This window comes from Neofelis nebulosa, chromosome 5 (assembly GCF_028018385.1).
Source record: "Neofelis nebulosa isolate mNeoNeb1 chromosome 5, mNeoNeb1.pri, whole genome shotgun sequence".
Classification (NCBI taxonomy): Eukaryota; Metazoa; Chordata; class Mammalia; order Carnivora; family Felidae; genus Neofelis; species Neofelis nebulosa.
The window spans coordinates 36,183,639-36,206,851 of NC_080786.1; the positions used below are offsets into that span (position 1 = coordinate 36,183,639).

Genomic DNA, 23,213 nt, shown 5'->3' on the forward strand with positions numbered 1-23,213 from the left:
GGATATTGAACCAGCCCTGCATCCCAGGTATAAATCCCACTTGGTCACGGTGAATAATTCTTTTAACGTATTGTTGGATCTGTTTGGATAGTATCTTGTTGAGAATTTTTGCACACATGTTCATCAGGGAAATCGGTATGTAGTTCTCCTTTTCAATGGAGTCTTTGTCTGGTTTTGGAAGCAAAGTAATGCTGGCCTCATAGAATGAGTTTGTAAGTTTTCCTTCCATTTCTATTTTTTGGAACATCTTCAAAAGAATAGATGTTGACTCTTCTCTAAATGTTTGATAGAATTCCCCTGGAAAGACATCCGGCCCTGGACTCTTGTTTTTTGGGATATTTTTTTATTACTAATTCAATTTCATTCCTGGTTACAGGTCTGTTCAAATTTTCTACATCTTCCTGTTTCAGTTTTGGTAGTTTATATGTTTCTAGGAATTTGTCTATTTCCTCCAGATTGCCTGATTTATTGGCATATAATTGCTCATAATATTCTCTCATTATTGTATTTCTGCAGTGTAAGTTGTGATCTCTCCTCTTTCATTTGTGACTTCATTTATTTGGGTCCTTTCCTTTTTCTTTTTGATCAATCTGGCTAGGAGTTTATCAATTTTGTTAATTCTTTCAAAGAACCAGCTCCTGGTTTCATGGATCTGTTTTTGTTTTCTTTTTTCTTTTTTTGTTTGTTATCATTGATTTCTGCTCTAACCTTTAGATTTCCCATGTTCTGATGTTTGGGGGCTTTATTTGCTGTCCTTTGTCCATCTATTTAAGGTGTAATGTTACACTGTGTGTCTGAGACCTTTCTTCCTTCTTTAGGAAGGCGTGGATTGCTTACAACCACCTTTGCTGCATCCCAGAGGTTTTGGGCTATCATGTTATCATTTTCATTGGCTTCCATGTACTTTTTAATTTCCTCTGTAATTTCTTGGTTAACCCATTCATTCTTTAGGAGAATGTTCTTTAATCTCTAAGTATTCATGGTCTTTCCAAATTTTTTCTTGTGGTTGATTTCAAATTTCAAAGCACTGTGTTCTGAAAATATGCATGGTATGATCTCGGGTTTTTTTGGTTGTGTTTTTTTTTTTTTTTTTTTTTTTTGTATTAGTTGAGGGTTGATTTGTGTCCTGTGTGTAATCTATTCTGGAGAATGTTCCATATGTGTATTCTGCTACTTTAGGATAAAATGTTCTGAATATATCTGTTAAGTCCATCTGGTCCAGTGCATCATTCAAAGCCATTGTCTCCTTGTTAATTTTCTGCTTAGATGAGCTGTCCATTGTTGTAAGTGGGGTGTTGAAGCCCCCTACTATTATGGTATTATCAATGAGTTTATGTTGATTAATTTATACATTTGGGTGCTTTCACTTTGGGGCACAAATGTTTACAACTGTTAGATCTTCTCAGTGGACAGATCCTTTAATTATGATATAATGCCCTTCTTCACCTCTTGTTTCAGTCTTTATTTTAAAATCTAGTTTGTCTGATATAAGTACGGCTACTCCAGCTTTCTTAGCATGATATATGGTTCTCCATCCCCTTACTTTCAATCTGAAATTGTCTTTAGGTCTAAAATGGGTCTCTTGTAAGCAGCATACAGATGGGGCTTGTTTTCTTATCCATCCATTTCTGATACCCTAAGTCTTTTGATTGGAGCATTTACTCAAGTGATATTTAGAGTACTGAAAGATACAAATTTATTGTCATTGTGTTGCCTGTCGAGTTGGAGTTTCTGGTGGTGGTCTCTGGTCCTTTATAGTCTTCCTTGCTTTTGGTCTTTTTTGTTTCATCCTTTCTCCGCTCAGAAAGTCCCCCTTAAAATTTCTTGCAGGGCTGGTTTAGTGGTCACAAACTCCTTTAATTTTTGTTTGTCTAGGAAACTCGGTCTCTCCTTCGAGTTTGAATAAGAGCCTTACTGTGTAAAGAATTCGTGGTTGCATATTTTTCCAATTCAGCACATTGAATATATCCTGCCACTCCTTTCTGGCCTGCCAAGTTTCTGTGGATAGGTCTGCTGTGATCCTGATCAGTCTTCCCTTATGGGTTAAGGACTTTTTTTTCCCTTGCTGCTTTCATGATTCTTTCCTTGCCTGAGTATTTTGTGAATTTGACTATGATATGCCTTGTGGATGGTCAATTTTTGTTGAATCTAATGAGAGTTCTCTGTGCTTCTTGGATTTTGAGATCTGTGTCTTTCCCCAACTTAGGAAAGTTTTCCACTATAACTGACTCACATAAACCTTCTACCCCTTTTTCTCTCTCTTCATCTTCTGGAACTCCTAGGATTCAGATGTTATTCTTTTTTAGTAAGTCACTGAGTTCTCTAATTCTTGCATTGTGCTCTTCCGCCTTAGTTTCCCTCTTTTTTCTGCTTCATTATTCTCCATAATTTTGTCTTCTATATCACTGATTTTCTGCTCTGCTCCATCCACCCTTGCCACCATTGCATCCATTTGAGACTGCATCTCAGTTATAGCATTTTTAATTTCATCCTGACTAGATTTCACTTCTTTTATCTCTGCAGAAAGGGATTCTATGCTTTTCAACCCCAACTATTATTATCATGATTCTAAATTCTAATTCAGACATCTTACTTATATCTGTGGATTAAGCCCCTGGTGGTCATTTATTCCTGTTCTTTGTTTTGGGATGAATTCCTTCATTTTGTCATTTTGGAGGAAGAAAAAGAATGAAATAATATAAAAATTAAAGTTTCAAAATTAAAAATACATAAAATCAAATAAAGGAAGGTAGATCCTAGGTCTGTTTTGTTCTGGTTGTTGAAAGAAGCTTGATAGAATAGAGAAAACAGAGAAAGAAAAGAAAATGAAAAAAAGTAGAAAATAAAATAAGATGAAATGAGGAAAAATAGAATGTTAAAAATTACCAAAAAATTAAAAGTATAGTACAAAGAATCCAAAAAAATTTTAATGGAAAATAAAAATGTTTCTCTTTCTGTATCCAAGAAAAAAAAATTTAAAAGCAAAAACAAAAACGTATAGATGAACTAGCAAACAGAATAAAACCTGAATGAAGTTACATCTAGTTTCCCCTAGAACTCAAGCTATGAAGCACCCTATAGTCTATACAATACACAGTCAGAGAGACTTGTGGTGCTCCTCCTCTAGGGCATGTGCTTGGAGAGCACAATTGGGTGGGGCTAGCTGTAACAGTTCCATTCTCCACTAGGTGGTGCTGATTAGCTTACTGGGGTGTACCAGTAATGAGCATGTGCGCTTGTATGTGCATGCCCAGGAGAGGTGAAAATGCTCACACCCAGCTTCCTAGTTTCTGGCCCAGGAACTCTGTGCTCTCAGTGACCAGCAACCAAGCACCCCACCCCTGTCTCAGGCTTCTGTTCACTCCACACTTCCACACTCTCCGTGTCCAAACCATCAATCACCCTGCCATGTAGCACCTCCCTCCTGAATCTTACCTCATATGGGGCTCTCACTTCTGGGAACCCTGCAGCTTGGACCTGCTCTGACCCTCAGGGGGAGTGCCTCTCTGAGCAATGGCCAGATACCAGCTTGCCCCAGAGAATGCTCATGCAATCTGCCTGTGGCAGAGGTTCAGAGACTGTGGTTGGGTGCTGTGGCTTGCCTCACAAAACTTTCATGCCATCAGCAGTGGCAAAGGTTCAAAGATTATGGAAAATCACAACACACAGCCAGCACCAGGTTTCACCACACCGAGCATCTTTGTAGAAATACCAGCAAATGTGGCTGTCCTCTAGGGTCTGCTGGGACCTCTGCCTGTGGGGAGGCTGAATGCCCTCCAAGCAGGGAAACCACTTCTCCCTGTGTGGCCCATGAACCCCTCAAACCTCGCTGCCTGCTCCTGGGGATTTGCCCCTCCTCCCCACCAGAGCACTGCCAGGTATTGGGCTCTGGAATTTCTGACTCTGCTCTTGTCTATTTATAGAGTCCTAACAGTATTGAACCCCCCTGATTTCTCCTCATCAATGGTTTTAGGGAACAGATTTCTTATTCAGTCCCTGTGAGTGTTTCCATTATTTCTTTCCAGTTACTTTTTGGGGGAGTTCTTTTCCTATACTCTTCCAGTGTGACAGAGTCTCCCCCCCTTCTCTGTCCTCCCTTTGCAAAAACAGCTCTCAAACCTCAGTGGCTTCTCCCCCCGCCCCAGCTCACCTTTCTGTACTGCATACCTGCCAAGTTCTATGGCTCAAGTTATGCAGATTATTCAGATCAATTTCCCAGGTGTGCAAAATGGTTTGGTGCTGATCTAACTGCACTTCAGGGATGAGAGAAGCCAAGAACTTCGAAAGCATGTTTTGTTCTAATATTCGGTCTTGGACCCTGGTTCCTGACACAGGACTCCTAAAATCCCTCGGAATTTCCTGGGTGAGAGGATAGTCTTTTGTTCTACTTAGGTAACTTGGTGGGCTCCTGGATGGGAGCTGCTCACCAGAAAGACCGAATAATGATTAGAAGCTTGGAATTTTCACCCCAGTCCCTATCCTCTGGGAAGGGGAGAGGAGCTGGAGATTTGAGTTAATGGTCAATCAAGCTTATGTGATCCTCCATAAAATTCTCAATACTGGGTTCAAAGAGCTTCTGGGTTGGTAAACACACCTGCATGGCAGGAGAGTGGCACACTCCAATCCCAAAGGGCTAAGAGCTCCTGTGCTCAGAACCCTTCCAGGCCTCACCCTCTCTCTTCATCTGGCTGTTCATTTATATGCTTTTTATATTCTAATAAACCTGTAAACCTAACAGTTTCCCAGAGTCTATGAGCCATTCCAGCAAATTATCAAGCCCAAGGAGAGGGCTATAGGAACCCTGATTTATAACCAATCAGAAGTACAGGTGACAACCTGGGAATTGTGATTGGCACCTGAAGTTGGGCAGTCTTATGGGACTGAGCCCTCAGCATGTGGGATCTGATTCTGACTCCAAGTAGATGGTGTCTGAATTGAAATGAATTAGGGGCACCTGGGTGGCTCAGTCGGTTAAGCATCCAACTTTGGCTCTGGTCATGATCTCACGGTCGTGGGTTCAAGCCCTGTGTCAGGCTCTGTGCTGACACCTCAGATCCTGGAGCCTGCTTCAGGTTCTGTGTCTCCCTCTCTCTCTGCCCCTCCCCCACTCACGTTGTCTCTCTCTCAAAAATAAATGGATATTTAAAAAACATTCGAATTGAAATGAATTACAGGACACCCAGCCAATGTCACAGAGAATTGTTTGATGTATAGAAAACCCACACATGTGATCAGAAGTCTCCTGAGTGTGTGAGTAAAGGAGACCCAAAGGTTGGGGGTGGGGAGGTTCTCTTTACATAAGGCCAAAAATCTTTTTTAAAAATGATCAAAGTGTCACTTTCAATATTGGAAATGGTATATTCTGGGCCCAGAAAAGTAAATGAAACTATCACCTAACTTTTCTTAAAAAAAAAAAAAAATCTTACCTATGAGCTTTGTTTTCTCTAAATGATTAGGAATTCCAGACATAGAACTTGGTACTGAATGCTTTTCCTTCCAAATAAAAATGTATTGTATAATAAAACTGGGAAATTTAACATTTCACAGTCTAGTAATTTCCTTATAAATTAGAATGAGAAAAATAATCTGTTGGTGAATTAAGTTTTTGTTGAAACTCAATTTCTTATAAGTGACTGTGTTTTATCTCTGTAGTATTTGTGCACTTATTACAGAAAGCAAAGATAGAAACATATCATGGCATATATAAATTATGCTAAGATTGGGTTTTACCACAAAAGCAAAATAGCTAAAACTTTTTTTCTGTAATTTTCTGAATTTCCTATACTTATTTTCATATAAAAATGACAATAAAAAATCCTCTAGTTACTCTTAATTAAATTAATATTGGAAAATATAGAAGTGGAATGTCAATGTGGTATTACAATTAATATTACAAATATGATGTCAAAATTTAAATTAAATTACTAGGGTTTTAAAAAAATAAATTGCTTCCAATGAAACCAGACATTGTAAAATGATACAGATGCATTTCCATTTGTATTTGTTTAGATAATTTGCAACGAAAGTATTTCATGAATACTTGTTCATATTAATTGGAAGGTATTTTCTTATTGTTTTGTTTCTGTTTTCCGACCTACATTGGTTTGGGGGACTTTGGATTTATACAATCTTGGGTGTGGCAGAGATACACCACCCACCATATATGGATGTACTCCTCCACATCCCAACTCCTAGGCAGTTAGATGGGGTTGTGTGACTTGTCTGGGCCAAAGAGCTGGTCATCAAAGCAATACATGCCCTTCCGGGACAAAGCACTATAGAGCCAGGGCATGATACAACAGCTCTCCTTTTGTCTGTCCGGTGCTTGAGGAAGCCAAGTGTTCCAAATGGTGGAGCTTCAAGATGATGTACCTTCTGTCAGCCTGGATCCCTGAATAGCCTTAGGGGGCCAAACTCCAATGGACCCTATCCCAGATAGAAATTATGACTGGGAAATAAACTTCTGCTGTGTTAAACTACATAGCATTATTCTAATTAACTGAGATAACGAGTATCTATACTCCTCTACACAGAATGCAACACAAAACTACTATTGTAAGAGTTAAATATTGTCATTAGTAAATTCAAATGCATGTGCAAAGTAAATTCACATTTTAGGCCATAGAGGTACCTACAGGATCATTGTAGGCAAAACCTCAACATTTTGTATTTATCCACATTCTCTGCTAGTTTCAGGAAATGTCTGCCTTAGGTACTGAGAACACTATGGTTGCACAGTCCCTCTGAGACAAAAATAAAAAGAGAATGCAAGTAATGGAAGTAGATGGCCCCTCCAATCACCAGATGCTGCCAATGTGGAAAATCACGTGGAACTGTAAAAAGGAAAACATGCTTGCTGTTATCTGGCTTTCCCCAAGCTCTGCCTCATCCTCTCCTTTTCCAGGTCATGCCCAAATTCAGGAAAACTTCCCTGGAGACTGATCTTTCTCCTACACTTTACCATTTTCTTCCCAGTGTCTTACAAACGCTTCTCTCTCTGCCTTCAGTATTAGTGTTTTCAGGGTTTGGTGCTATGCCCTTGATTCTCTCACCTCCCACTGACTCCTTCGAGGAGCTCATGCCTGCTTCTGGCTTCACTGACTTACAAAAGTCATCACTAGGGCAGATTCCTCACCTGTGCGGTGGGTGTATTTGAAGACCCTTCACGGGGCATCTTTAAGAACCTCAAGCAGCTCATCATCTTATCTGCTTCTCTTCCTCTGTCCCCTCATTTGACATCACCATCAACCCAAACACGTGGGTTGTTACCCTTGGAAATCCCCACTCATCCAAAGGTATTTTCCCCCCTCACTCCTTATTTTTTTTCCTAAAAAAACAAAAAACAAAAAACTACTACTCTACTCATATTGCAGCCACTCTCCCACAGGCTACGCACCAACCTAGTCTCTCCCCACTCCAATTCCACCCTGCTTCAAGTGAGCCTTCTAAATGCAAATCACACCTGCATCTTCCAGTACCTCCCAGGGCCCATCCTCCCTTTACCATGGTCTCTAAGTCCTTTGCCATCCCCCCTCTGCTTTTCTTTTGAATCTCTTTCTTCTCCTCTCCTGGCACTCTGAATTCCAGCCATACCAAACTGCTTGTGCATCTCTGTACTCTGCAAACACCCATACTTCTGGGCCCTTGCTCTCAATGTGTCCTCTACCTGAAATGCCTCTCTCGTCTTTTTATCCAGCTAAGCACTGGCCACCATTTAGGTTTCAGCCTGGACACCATAGCCTCAAGGATGCCTTCCCTGCCCTCTCTGCTGAGCTAGGTCCTGCCTCTCTGACTCTCCACTGCCCTTGCTTCCCTCTGACACAGATCCATCTTATCACCCTGCGTGGCCTGTCTCCTAGCCTGGCTCCCTTGCTCCCTCCCTCCTGTATGAGCTCCTATGGGCACCTGAGGTGGATTCCCCAACAAAGCTGAGGGTGCTTTCCTCAATGCTCCTCACTTGCCTAGCCCCTTCCCAAGACCCTGACAGCAGCCCCAACAATGTGTTCTCATGGTCACATGATTTGTCCAAAATAAGATATGTGAACATAATCAGTTAATAATGCTATCATTCACCAGCTGACTTCCTCTCTGGGTCATTTCCCTTCCTGTAGGTGGCATTGGAGCAGCTGTGCAATCAGTTTAGTGGGTATTTTACAAAAGGGCTGGGTGGTCACTTACTGCCCACTGTGCTGATCCCTCCAGCATCTTGTACAAAGGCACAAGTCCAGAGATGACATGTATAAACATGATCCACAGCACCTGGGGGTGGAAAAGAAACCAAGTTCAAAATGCATGGAGTCAGAGCTGGTCTGTTAAACACTCTTACCATCACAGGAAGATTACAATGATAAGTAAAGGCTTCATTGCCTATCCACCCTCTCCTAGGCAGTGCTATCCTAGATAAAAATGTCTCTCTTCTCAGAATACACCTAATAATGTTGTATATACAATGATAAAGTTGGCATACATTTTAAAATTATTTGTTATGGGAATGTAACAAAATAAATTTTATAATTCTTGTGCTATAGGGCACAAACCTGCAGCAATAATACAAACAGAAAACATGTCTATGTAGAAAACAGCTTTATTTAAATGTCCCCATGTATCAGGGCATATCTTAGTATATCTGACACAATTTCTCCTCTAAAAAATCTGGAAGTTTCAGATAAAACTGCATACAAATTTACCACGGATGCAGGAAAATGGCCTGAAGAAATGTGCCTGGCTAAACTCCTACACAGTCAATGTAGATCGTATAAAAATAAGTTGATTTCACAATTATGCAAATACAAAGTACTAGCATTTAAAAATATATTTGGATTTCTTTGTGTTCCTTAATTACAGATTTTGTGTATTTTTTGAGAAGTAATGATCATTCCAAAACTCAAATACAACAGAAAGGAAGTATCCTAACAGAAGCCAAAAATATCAACTGAAAGACTAGCAGAGGCCTCAAAACGTCTAAACTTTTTTTTTTTCAGCTGGAGAGAGAAAGAGCACACGTGTGCGCACATGCACGCGCAAGTAGGGAAGGGCACAGAGAGAGAATCCCAAGCAGGTTCCCCACCGTCCACACGGAGCCCCATGCAGGGCTCAAACCTATGAGCCATGAGATCATAACCTGAGCTGACGTCAGATGTTTATCTGACTGAGCCACCCAGGAGCCCCAAAATGTCTAAAGCTCTTACATCGCACTAGATTGAAATGCTGACGTTCCAAATGAAGATAAGGAAGGCATCATGGTATCCAAAAAGTGCAGACCATGGACTAACAGAAGAGATTATATATATATATATATATATATATATATATATAGAGGATCAGAACACTACCAAACAAGAAATAAGCAGAAGGAAATACGATCCATATACTGGACATAGAGAAGTTTTCCAAATTTACAACAATCCTCACATTTCCATGACATACTCTAATGATTCATGAGGATGAAAAATGTTTTCCTAAACTACCAATAACATACAGCAATGTCTGATAAACTATGCAAGAGGGGAGACTGAATCACCTTTCTGTCCTCACAGAAAACATTACAAAATTGTCCCCATCTGAATTGACAATCAAAGAATACGCAATCAAAATAGGTTAGTAAAAAAATTTCCAGAGCTGCATCTGGCTGTTAATTCAAGCACATTATTATTTGCCTGTTTTTGTCAGCTTTTAAAATCTGCAATGTCTTTCTTCCTCTAAATAAACATGTACTTTTTACCTACTTTTGTGTTCATCATCTTGTATTATTTTCACCAAAGCTGGGTCCACTGCCAGGTGCATTGGGACTCTGTTTCCATGTTTCTCTCCACTGCTTCACCCTGTGCCTCGCTCAGGAAAGCAAACGGCCGGCTTTGTGAGCCAGCTGTACTGTTGCTGCCCTACCTCGAGTCTCCTTAGGTCACTCCTCAGTTTCCCACTCTGCCAACGTCCAGTCCTTTCTTGCCCCAAGGGCTGTGATACCTGGACCTGGGGAAACGCCAGGTCAGAGTGCACACACAGCTGTACAACAGAGAGGAGCAAATACCCTGGGAGCTCTGGTTTTCATGTCCAGAGCCCAACAAAGAGCCCCACCTCCGGGACTGAATCACTGCAGTCAACCCAGCATCACAGAATTGAATAATCACCTGTAGAACCCCCCTGCTTTGTGCTCCCACTCTGGACAGTCTACAAGCTCGTCTGCTTGTTCATGAAACAGGGCTCCTCACCGTTTGCTAAAGAGGGAAAAACTCTCTCCCCCTCTCCCACCACCACTTCCTTGGAAATGTACGCTCAGTGAGGATGCTCAGGCCTGCATCTGGCCAGGTCCTCACTGCCACTCTTCCTGCTGGCTGCCTGAGTCCAAGACAAGAGCTGTCCTCCCCCTTGAAGGGCTTTTGGATATTGTTGAAACCATTTTCTCCTGGGTGCGTTTAAAAGGACCCAGGGCATTGCTTGATGGCTTGCCTCAAACAGTATCTTCCAAAGGGAGGATACCGCTGAGCAGAAGCCATGCGTGGAGCCAGGCCTCCACTACACGGACCAGTTCCACAGGCCAGCACAGAAAAGGCCTTTCACACGGAGTATGCAAACTCAGAAGGAGCTACAGCCTGTGCATGGACTGTGCCTCGCCTTTCCTGCTCTGCTAGTAATAACCAGGGGGCACTTCTAGTAAGAATAGCTCTAGGGCACAAGCACAGCCTAAGTGCCTTATTTTTATGCTTATTCTTCTCAACAACCTTTGAGGTTGTACTATTATTAACCCCATTTGCAGATGTGGAAATTGAAGTCCAGACGGACTAAGCGATTTGCCCAAGGACAAGCAGCTGGGGATGATATTAAAACAGACATTTAGACCCTGTGTTTAACATTATTTTCTTAATTATAAAATAACAGTGATCACAGCAACCTCATGACCACACGTGTACTTGGTGCCAGCCCCTGGGCAAGGCGATGGCAAGTCACAGTGAGAAAGATATTTTCTTTGCCCAATGCCTGTAAGGAGCCCATGGGGTGGCAGGTGGGGACAGACACAGACATTTGAGGAGGGGATTTACAACACAGGGAAAATGCAAATACAACGTGTGTTAATGGAAGGAGGCCTGGACAAGTAAGGAAATACTCCTAATGCAGGTCTAAAAGAGAGCTATTGGGGCACCTGGGTGGCTCAGTTAAGCATCCAAAACTTTTTTAATGTTTATTTATTTTTGAGAAACAGAGAGCATGCACAAATGGGAGAGAGGAAGAGAGAGGGAAACACAGAATCCTAAGCAGGCTCCAGGCTCCAAGGTGTCAGCACAAAGCCTGATGTGGGGCTCACACTCCCGAACCGTAAGATCATTACCTGAGCCTAAGTCAGATGCTTAACCTACTGAGCCACCCAGGCGCACCGAGCATCCAAAACTCTTGACTGCAGCTCAGATGGAGATCTCACAGTTTATGGCATGCAGCCCCTCCTCCGGCTCCAAGGCTGTCAGCACAGAGCCTGGTAGGATTCTCTCTACCCCTCCCCCACCCCTTCCCTGCCTGTGTGCTCTTTCTCTCTCTCAAAATAAATAAACTTCTAAAAGAAAATAAAAGGGAGGCGCCTGGGTGGCTCAGTCGGTTAAGCGTCCAACTTCGGCTCAGGTTATGATCTTGCCTTTGAGCCCCACATCGGGCTCTGTGCTGACAGCTGAGAGCCTGGAGTCTGCTTCAGATTCTGTGTCTCCTCCTTTACCCCTCCTGTGGTCACGCTCTGTCTCCGTCTCTCAAAAATAAATAAACGTTTAGAAAATATATATTTTTAAAGAAAATAAAAGGGAGCTATTTTGTTTCCCATAGTAATTCTCTAGAGAAGTCCTTCTGAATTACATCTACAATTGAGCTGATTTTATAGAAGGATGCGACAACAGAGAGGTACAAAACCAGCATCAAATCTTCATTTCTATGTGTCTTTCCTCATTATTCTTCATAGCAACTCCCATTTCTTTTATTACACCCATTCAATTACCACCATTTCCCAGGCTAAAAAAAAAAATACTGAAGCTCAAAGAGATAAGGGGACCAGGGCCAGGTCACACAACACAACTGACATCTGAATGCCCATCTATAAAACTGCCAGGTCCACCCATTCTCCAGCACTGGCACTGTCTTTTTTTCCAGAATACAGCCGTTACACCACCAAGGGACCAATGCAGGGCCTGGGACACGACAAACTCCAGGCTGAATCCAGAGATTTTGAGTCCTGCCCTCCTCCTGCTCAACCACAGCTGTTTCACCTCACCAGGCCCAAGATTCATTGCCACCGGCATTTGGGCCTGAGCTCAGCTCTCTGGGGACCATGCTGGAGGAGCTCAGTGACTCAGGGCCTCCACTCTAAATTCCTATTAAGTACTCTAGATTTAATAGCTGCTATTAATACAAATTATGCTTCATTAAGCGTGAAGCTAAGGAGAACTCAGCTCGGAGGCTCCAGTTCAATACAGGGCTGAAGGACAAACAGAGCAGCTATTTTTAATACTGGCAATGTCAGTGGAGAGAGAGCAGACTGACATTGCATGTGCCTGTCGCTACTGCTGAAATTGAGTTTTTCACATTTTCACATAACTATCTCTTGTTTTCAGCTCAAGGTGTATAACAGAGGTAAACCTTTCCAATTCTTGAGGGATGGTAATACCCAGAACATTCTTCCTTTCAGAAAACATTTTTCTAAGAAACCTGAGAAGGAGGGGGGAGGGAGGAGCTCTCAGTAGGTCTTCTGGCAGACCCTGCCCCACACCTCCCAGCAGGCTCCACCTGTCACAGGCTGGGGGATTAGCAAGGTCTGTCCTGCTGCCCTTGCAGTCACCTTGCTAGTTGTGTAGGGGTCTCCAGAGGCAACTCAAGAGTAGGCAAAAATCATACCCATGGCATGCTTCTAGATTAGGGTCAACAAAGATTTTCTGTCAAAGGCCAGAGACGGGGTGCCTGGGAAACTCAGTCGGTTAAACTTCTGACCTCAGCTCAGGTCGTGATCTCACAGTTCGTGAGTTTGAGCTCCACGTCCGGCTCTGTGCTGACAGCCCAGAACCCACTTCAAATCCTCTGTCGCCCTCGCTCTCTGTCGCTCCCCCTTTCTCATGCCCTCTCTCAAAATAAATAAACCAAAAAAGCCAGAAACAAACTATTTTAGACTTCATGGGCCCGGCGATCTCTGTTCCAACTATTCAACCCTGTCATTGTAGCACAAAAGCAGCCACAGACTACCATAAAGGAATGAATGCCCATGACTATGCTCCAACAAAACTTTATTTACAAAAATTGGGGGGTAGGCCAGATTTGGCTCCCAGGCTATAGAGTCTCCTACCTCTGTTTCAAATTTTCTGTTCCATCCTAATGTTTTTGCAATGGGTCTAAACTTAGTCTTATATAAAGTTCTATCACCTCACCTAGATCTGTTTACTCCCTACAAAGTTGCAACCACTGGAATTCATTAATAAAAAACTCTCTACAGGGTACTAGTACAAGATTATGGCATAATCATGTTTGGATTCGTTGAATTTACTCATTATCTCCATTATGCTCAATGAAGTCTGAGATACACATTCACGGGGGTGCAATTTGCTTTTGTTGAGAAGTCAGTGTGCATGCTTTTATATTTTGTATAGCACATGATCATTTTTATTTGTTCTAAGAACCTGCAATGGGTTCTGCTCATGAAATTCTCCAGTTCATTCACTGTAGTAGGTGTATTAGTCACGGTTCTCCAGAGAAACAGAGCCAATATATATAATGTTGGTTCATGCAATTAAGGAGACTGAGAAGTTCCATAATCTTCCACGTACAAGCTAGAGAAGCCAGGAAGACCAGTAATGTAGTTCAAAGGCCTGTGAGCCACAGAGCTGATGGGGCAGATTTCAGCTGAGTCTGAAGGCAGAGGACAGAAGATTGATGTTTAGTTCAGCCATCAGGCAGAGAAAGAATTCTCCCACCCTCTGCCTTTTTGTTCTATTCAACTCCTCAGTGGATTAGAGGGTGCCCACCTATGCTGAGGAGGGCCATCAGCTTTACTCATTCAATTTCTTCTAGAAATGCCCTCACAGACACCCCTAGAAATGTTTAACCATCTGTCTAGGCATCGAATGGCCCAGTTCAGTTGATGCATAAAATTAACCATTTAATAGGTTAGATACTTGTTCGGGTAATATTTATTTCCACATCCTTTGGAGAAGTTCATTGCCCTGGAGTTTGATTTGATCTGCCTTGGCCAATGGGAGGTCAGAGTACATTAAAGGACAAAGTACATTAAATCACAGAGTTGTGCCTGCCTTTCACTAGAAGGATGTGCCAGTAAGGTGGTAGAGCATGTGAGGAACAGGTCTACATAATCCTCAAAAGGTTTTTTTTTTTTAATGTTTGTGTATTTTTGAGAAGGAAAGAGTGAGCAGGGGAGGGGCAGAGAGAGAGGGATAAACATAATCTGAAGCAAGCTTTAGGTTCGGAGCTGTTAACACAGAGCCCAGTACGGGGCTCGAACCCACAAAATGGGAGATTATGACCTGAGCCGAAGTCAGATGCTCAACCGACTGAGCCTCCCAGGTACCCCCTCAATAAAAGCTATTTTAAAAAAGAATGCTTCAATAAGATTTCCAGGAAAAAACAAAAACAAAAGAAATTCTTTAAAAAGGACTGCTAGGCCAGATGCAAAACTAGTTACTGTTCTACAGAGCAATAAAACCATAATCTGTGGGGGGTTTGTTTTCTATCAAGCAGAACTCAAGTTAGCAAGTAACTTTACAATGTCTGAACTTTAATAAATGGTAAAACACAAGGTCATACACAGGAACATCTCATAAACAATAATTCTTGGTTGAGCCTGTTAATTTAAGATGTCCCATATTTTTGCCTTATTTTCAAGCTTCAAGAAAACTTTCTTTACCCTTGTTTGAGGGGTACACCGCAATCAAGGAGAACAGCCTTGGGTTATAAAGGAAACACGGTATCCTGAACAAGGAAGCCCAGGAACGCCTTAGGTAGAGCAGACCTGGTGATGCTCCTGCTGATACATCACACTATGCAGATAAACTACGCGTTGTGCGTTCCTTGTTGCCTTGGCTATTCCACCAGGAGCAGGGGATGGATGGGAAGAAACCCTAAGGAGAAGGAAGACCAGACTCATTCTCCTATCCTCATGGCTTTTGAGGATTGCCCTGGACTGACCACTGTGGTAGCCTGCAGCTCTGCTGGGTTCCTTGACCTTGGGGCCACCTAGAAGGATGTGCTGATACAAATGTGTTAGGATGAGTGGTCAGCGGCTTTTACTGGCTTTACTCTAACTAGATGTCACCAAAGCAAATAATGTAACACCCCAAAACCTTCACAAAGATGCAAATAATAACAAATATTTTATTGTTTCTAATATTACACTATCTTTAGTTCTTTCCCTTCCTAGTGACATAACATCTCAGAGGGAATTAATGGGGCACACGTCAATGCTGAACCTCACTTAGCCTGTCAGACCCAGGCAAAGTTAAGTGCACTTAGATTTATCTTGGTAAATGGATAAGCATCATGAAGACCTCACACACCCAGAACAGGTATAAGGGGTGCAGGGAAGTTTCCTGAATCTCTCAGGGCTCTACCAAAATTCATATGTTTCTTCTCAGTAAACTGAAGACCAAACTTTTACTGCAAAGGGTCAGACAGCAAATATTTTGGGCTTTGAGAGCCATACCATCTCCAGTACAACTACCCAATTTTGGCAATACAAAATGTAAACCCACAAATAACTGTAATTGAGGTCCAGTAGTTCACAACAGGTTGCAGGCTAATCTGGGGCCATAGTTTGCCAACCCCTATTTCCAGACTATAGCAGCCTCCCTAAACCAACAGGACAAAGCCGTCTCCCGTGGTTGCACAGCCCTGATACGCCCGCTTCCTACACCTCCGTACCTGTGTCCCTAAAGCTTAAAGCAAAATCAACTCATGGTTGCTTTTCCCACCATCTGTGGGAGCTCATCATGTACAAGCAATTAGCACAGAGGTGAGGGGCTGCACACAACATTACCTCCTTAAAAGTGGCCAAGGGAAAGGAGAAGGCTCAGAAACTGCTGCAGCCTGAGTAGCTGGGAGCTACAGCCCCACTCACCAGAGAGCGACTGGACCCAGTTATGGCCCCCAAGGCCAGGCTCAGCGGCAGGTGCATGGGTGGAGCCCCGAGGGGCTGTAGGGCGGAGGCAGTCCTCGGCCAGCCCTACACAATGGGCCAGCGGCGACACTGACGGGGACGTGAAGGTGGAAGCAGTCAGAGGCTGGGATCGGGCTTGAGCAGAAGCCCAAAGCTGACCATCCTGGAAGGACCCCTGGACTGTGAGAAGGGGGTAATGCTCCCGCGGCAGCAGCCAGAGCCCCTCTTCTCTTAAACAGCAGCAGACCCGAAGTTGGAAAAAACTGGCAAAGGAGACGTCACACAGCCCTATCACTACCTACCTTCAAATATCCTTAAGGGTGCCTGGCTCAGTCGGTTGAGTCTGAGACTTCCCCTCATGTCATGATCTCATGGTTGATGGGTTCCAGCCCTGCGTTGGGCTCTGTGCTGACAGCTCAGAGCCTGGAGTCTGCTTTGGATTCTATGTCTTCTTCTCTCTGCCCCTCCTCCATTTGTGTGCGCTCTCTCTCTCTCTCTCTCTCTCTCTCTCAAAAGTAAATAAGCATTAAAAAAAACTCTAGTAAATTGCACAAAACGAACTTGTCTTGGGGGAAGCGGGGTGGAAAGAAAAAAATTCTGGAAACAAGGCCTTTGAAATGCTGAACTCCGATTCCCTTGGAAAAACTGCTAGTAAACAACGTGTACAGAACTTTCTTTTAACTTTGAAGGAAAAGGGAGAAATTAATTCTGAAAACAAAGCCTTTGAAAGAAAGTCTTGGAAACAGCCTCACCTCTGCTCCTAAAACTCAGCCCGCCAGTCTACAAAAGCCAGGGATCAACAAATACCAGCAGGTTAAACTAAGTAAGTGCCTTGTTGTTCTGATCTGTAACATAGGCCTTCCCACGGGAAAGAGACAAAGCACTGATTCCCCTCACTCTCCAGCCCCCTCCTCACCCCATGCCCATGAAGTTCCTAATGGGCAAGCAAGGCAGGTTCATGGGTCAGTGTATTCGTATCCTACCTCTGTCATTTCCAAGTAGGAAATCACGTACCATTTAAATTAACCAAGACTAAATATCCTCACAACTGCCATGATGAAGCCAGTTCAAGTTCTAAGTGACGAAAATTCATGGTTTTAGGGGTGATTTTGGAATTCTAAACTTATGGAAGGTCCATTTGCACTACAGTCTCGGACCTCAAATGTTAATAAGCTGAATGTACAAGTGTGGTCTTGTAACTTGAACATTATCTTGTTGAGAGTGTTTGTGTCTTGTTGATTGGAGCTTCACCTGTTTTAAAACTAAGTCCAATGTGTATCTTGTTGAGGGTGTTTGTGTCTTGGTGATTGGAGCTTCAGCTAGTTTAGGCCCGAAGTGAACATGCATCTTGTTGAGGGTGTTTGTGTCCTATTGATTGGAGCTTTGGCTGGTTTAAGCCTAAATTGAACGTGTATCTTGTCGAGGGTGTTTGTGTCCTGTTGATTGGAGCTTTGGCTGGTTTAAGCCCGAAGTGAACGTGCATCCTGTTGAGGGTGTTGGTGTCCTGTTGATTGGAGCTTTGGCTGGTTTAAGCCCGAAGTGAACGTGCATCCTGTTGAGGGTGTTGGTGTCCTGTTGATTGGAGCTTTGGCTGGTTTAAGCCCAAAGTGAACGTGCATCCTGTTGAGGGTGTTTGTGTCCTGGTGATTGGAGCTTCAGCTAGTTTAGGACCGAAGTGAACGTGCATCTTGTTGATGGTGTTTGTGTCCTATTGATTGGAGCTATGGCTGGTTAAAGCCCAAAGTGAACGTGTATCCTGTTGAGGGTGTTTGTGTCCTATTGCTTGGAGCTATGGCTGGTTAAAGCCCAAAGTGAACGTGTATCCTGTTGAGGGTGTTTGTGTCCTATTGATTGGAGCTATGGCTGGTTAAAGCCCAAAGTGAACGTGTATCCTGTCGAGGGTGTTTGTGTCCTGGTGATTCAAGCTACACCTGGTTTAAGCCTAAATTTAACGTGCATCTTGTTGAGGGTGTTTGTGTCCTATTGATTGGAGCTTTGCCTGGTTTACACCCAAAGTGAACGTGTATCCTGTTGAGGGTGTTTGTGTCCTATGATTTGAGCTTTGGCTGGTTTAAGCCCGAAGTGAACATGTATCCTGTTGAGGGTGTTTGTGTCCTGGTGATTCAAGCTACACCTGGTTTAAGCCTAAATTGAACGTGCATCTTGTTGAGGGTGTTTGTGTTCTATTGATTGGAGCTTTGCCTGGTTTAAGCCCGAAGTGAACATGTATCCTGTTGAGGGTGTTTGTGTCCTGGTGATTGGAGCTACACCTGGTTTAAGCCTAAATTGAACGTGTATCTTGTTGAGGGTGTTTTTGTCCTCTTGATTGGAGCTTTGGCTGGTTTAAGCCCGAAGTGAACCTGCATCCTGTTGAGGGTGTTTGTGTCCTGTTGATTGGAGCTTTGGCTGGTTTAAGCCCGAAGTGAACCTGCATCTTGTTGATGGTGTTTGTGTCCTATTGATTGGAACTTTGGCTGGTTTAAGCCCGAAGTGAACCTGCATCCTGTTGAGGGTGTTTGTGTCCTGCTGATTGGAGCTTTGGCTGGTTTAAGCCTGAGGTGAACGTGTATCCTGTTGAGGGTGTTTGTGTCCTGGTGATTGGAGCTTTGGCTGGTTTAAGTCCAAAGTGAATGTGTATCCTGTTGAGGGTGTTTTCGTCCTCTTGATTGGAGCTTTGGCTAGTTTAGGCCCTAAGTGAACGTGTATCCTGTTGAGGGTGTTTGTGTCCTGTTGATTGGAGCTTTGGCTGGTTTAAGCCCGAAGTGAACGTTTATCCTGTTAAGGGTGTTTTTGTCCTATTGATTGGAGCTTTGGCTAGTTTAGGCCCTAAGTGAACCTGCATCCTGTTGAGGGTGTTTTTGTCCTATTGATTGGAGCTTTGGCTGGTTTAAGCCCGAAGTGAACGTTTATCCTGTTAAGGGTGTTTGTGTCCTGTTGATTGGAGCTTTGGCTGGTTTAAGCCCGAAGTGAACGTTTATCCTGTTAAGGGTGTTTGTGTCCTGTTGATTGGAGCTTTGGCTGGTTTAAGCCCGAAGTGAACCTGCATCCTGTTGAGGGTGTTTGTTTCCTGCTGATTGGAGCTTTGGCTAGTTTAGGCCCTACGTGAACGTGTATCCTGTTGAGGGTGTTTGTGTTCTGGTGATTGGAGCTTTGGCTGGTTTAAGCCCTAAGTGAACGTGCATCCTGTTGAGGGTGTTTTCGTCCTCTTGATTGGAGCTTTGGCTGGTTTAAGCCCGAAGTGAACCTGCATCCTGTTGAGGGTGTTTGTGTCCTGCTGATTGGAGCTTTGGCTGGTTTAAGCCCGAAGTGAACGTGCATCCTGTTGAGGGTGTTTGTGTCCTGGTGATTGGAGCTTCAGCTAGTTTAGGACCGAAGTGAACGTGCATCTTGTTGATGGTGTTTGTGTCCTATTGATTGGAGCTTCGGCTGGTTTAAGCCCGAAGTGAACGTATATCCTGTTGAGGGTGTTTGTGTCCTGGTGATTGGAGCTTCAGCTAGTTTAAGCCTCACATCCATATAGGTTATAAATGATGATGCTCTTCTTTATCCTTCTGGCCCACATCTGTGAGTTAATTTGTGTTAGTTTGATCATTTGCCCAAGACACAACTCACATCCCATAATTCCAAATAGACAGAGGATGGGGACTTGGATCCAGACAGCATTATAGGGGTTCCTGGGTGGCTCTGTCAGTTAAGACTCCGACTTCAGTTCAAGTTACGATCTCACAGTTCATGAGTTTAAGTCCCATATCAGGCTCTCTGCTGTCAGCACAGAGCCTGCTTCAGATCCTCTGTCCCCCTCTCTCTGACCTTCCCCTGCTTGTGCTCTCCCAAAAATAAATAAATATTTTTTTTAAAAAGATAGCATTGTACAAATTGGTGTGGCCACTCTGGAAAACAGTGTGGAGGTTCCTCAAAACATTCAAAATAGACCTACCCTATGACCCAGCAATAGTACTGCTAGGAATTTACCCAAGGGATACAGGAGTACTGATGCATAGGGGCACTTGTACCCCAATGTTTATAGCAGCACTCTCAGCAATAACCAAATTATGGAAAGAGCCTAAATGTCCATCAACTGATGAATGGATAAAAAAATTGTGGTTTATATACACAATGGAGTACTACGTGGCAATGAGAAAGAATGAAATATGGCCTTTTGTAGCAATGTGGATGGAACTGGAGAGTGTTAGGCTAAGTGAAATAAGCCATACAGAGAAAGACAGATACCATATGGTTTCACTCTTATGTGGATCCTGAGAAACTTAACAGAAACTCATGGGGGAGGGGAATACAAAAAAAAAAAGAGGTTAGAGTGGGAGAGAGCCAAAGCATAAGAGACTCTTAAAAACTGAGAACAAACTGAGGGGTGATGGGGGGTGGGAGGGAGGGAGGGGAGGGTGGGTGATGGGTATTGAGGAGGGCACCTTTTGGGATGAGCACTGGGTGTTGTATGGAAACCAATTCGACAATAAACTTCATATATTGAAAAAATAAAAAAAAAATTTTTTTTAATAAAAAATGAAAAGATAGCATTGTAAGTACAAGTACATCATTTGAAGCCACTTTCCTTACCTCCAATCTGAGCACATGTTAATGACAGATGAAATATAAAAATAAATATAAAAAAATTATAGCCAAAATCAAGATGACTGTGTCTATGGATGTGAATTGGAGGAGAAATCCAGAGTGGTGACTAAAAGCTGGAACCGCTGTCTTGCTAAGCTCTCAATGAGTCTGGGATGTCTGAGAGTTTTGTTCTTGCACAGCAGGCAGGCAATATATGCGTTGAACACCAGGTGAAGGACCCAAATCAGGCTCACTGCTCAGGGCTTCTGGGAAAGGTTTTCTTCCAAATAAAGCATTTGTGGGGGAAAAAACTGCTGTCTTCTGCTTATATCTCCCATGTTACTTGGGATGTTATTATGCAATGACATGATGCCAGAAGCTGAGACAGCCTCTTGCAACTGCTGAAGAAAAGGAAAGATACTGACCTGGAATCCTGATGTTGTTGGACCACTTAATGAACCTGGGACCACCCATCCTCTGTACTCCTAAAGTCAGTAATACATTTCATATGGTTTAACCAGTGTTGGTTGGATTTCCTCCTACATGAAGTCAAATGCATCCTCATTGAAATACCTTCCAAGGATAGGGAGGTGGGGCAAGACCCCCCTCTTAAGATGAGCCTGCAAACAAAAATTCCAGTACAAATGAGGAAATCAAATTCGATAAAAGACTCAAAACAAAATACACTAATAAATTACCAAACATGAATTTACTCCAAACAAAACTAAAATTATAATCTAAAAATGGCTTTAAATAATATGTCTAGGATCCTCCGTGAGAAGAAATGATCAATAAAGAGACAGAAATTATGAGACAAAATCAGGCAGAAATTAAAATAACAATAAACTATTGAAAAAATAATTTGAAACCCTGAAAATGAAATCTATACTCATTGAAATATACTTAATAGGCAAAGTGTACAAGAGACTGGACACAGTGTGAAAATGGACTCAGAGGAAGTGAACTGTAGGAAAACCATAACAAGGATAATTTTCAGAAAAATCTGTTAAGAGACATGGATGAGAGTGAAGAAGCAATACTTGAGAGAGAAAATTAGAACATTTCTAAGATTTAAGAGAGACATAAATTCTCAAAAGTTTGCTCTGAGCACAAAGCAGGATTGACACAAATTAATCCAAAAGTTGATACGAAAAAGATAAAGAGAAAAATCTTTAAAATACCCAGACAAAAAAAGATCGCTAACTAAATAAGACATGGTGATTAGACTGCCCTGGGGTGTAGCTGCAAACTCTCCTTCCTCATCCTGAGCTGTCCTCACTGCTCTGATTTCAGTACATTATCTTTGCTAACACCCTCTCAAATCTTGATCCTGTCCTTAATTTCTTATCCCTCCCCCCACCCTGTTCCCCACATTTCTTCAATATTCAAAGCCCACTTCCCTCCCATTTCAGCTTTTTTGTTCATATCCCCTCTTGCTCAACTCCACATCAGCCATGCTCCCTCAAAACATCATCTTTTTTTTTCATTTATATCTCTATTATTTTTCCAAATAAGATTTGTGGTGCTTTGAAATCTGTATACAATAGACAAAAACTGAGTAATTGATTAGCAACCATCAGAATAAGGCACTGAAGCCACAATTCCTAAAAATGGACATTACATGGTCCTTCACTCTTACTAATGTCACACAATTCGATGGGAGCTTCCAAGTGTCCAAAGCAAAAAGAGAAATATATTCAGCACAATATTTTTAGTTTCCATAAAATACAAGTGTACTAGTTGGTAAGGAGAACTATTTCCATACAAAAGTCAGGCATATGGGACCATGTTACAAGCCCTCTCTTGCTCTCACCCTCAATACCATTTCTGTGGCACCAAGCAGGGTGGGCAGGTGTTAAGTCACAGAAACGCAATTCAATTCCTATTGAAGCCTCTGAAGGACTCTGGCTGGAACAAGAGCATGATTTGGCGATCATGTCTTCTCCCACCAAGCAAGCTGCAGCTGACCAGAGCACGCAATTCCTCTGCATGTGCATCTTTGGCAAATAGATATTTATCACACGTGCAATTCTTCATATTCAATGTATCTGTGTAGCTCCTTTAAAGCCTTTTAAATTTTTCACTTTTTTTCTCATTCACTTATTTTTAAGCATTTTAAATATACTTTGGTCGGGGCGCCTGGGTGGCGCAGTCGGTTAGGCGTCCGACTTCAGCCAGGTCACGATCTCGCGGTCCGTGAGTTCGAGCCCCGCGTCAGGCTCTGGGCTGATGGCTCGGAGCCTGGAGCCTGTTTCTGATTCTGTGTCTCCCTCTCTCTCTGCCCCTCCCCCGTTCATGCTCTGTCTCTCTCTGTCCCAAAAATAAATAAAAAATGTTGAAAAAAAAAAAATAAATAAAATAAATAAATAAATAAATAAATAAATATACTTTGGTCAATTCCTCTCAGGGCATATCAGTTGGATTGGGTAAAAATCTTTGACATATTAAAGAAGACAGGAGATAAAATGATGTCTCAAAGAATGTAGAAATTATATACAGGACCAGTTGTAATACTAAT

The 23,213-nt window shown here is 42.6% G+C and overlaps 1 long non-coding RNA gene across 1 annotated transcript; it reads right to left on the reverse strand.

Annotated features, from left to right (window-relative positions):
* Positions 1-6,622: 6,622 nt before the first annotated feature.
* LOC131511362 (uncharacterized) lies at positions 6,623-21,311 on the reverse strand. The gene is made up of 3 exons (XR_009261482.1): positions 21,121-21,311; positions 8,179-8,259; positions 6,623-6,833 (listed from the first exon to the last, which is right to left on the reverse strand). It is a non-coding gene; the product is annotated as an uncharacterized LOC131511362 (long non-coding RNA).
* Positions 21,312-23,213: the final 1,902 nt, after the last annotated feature.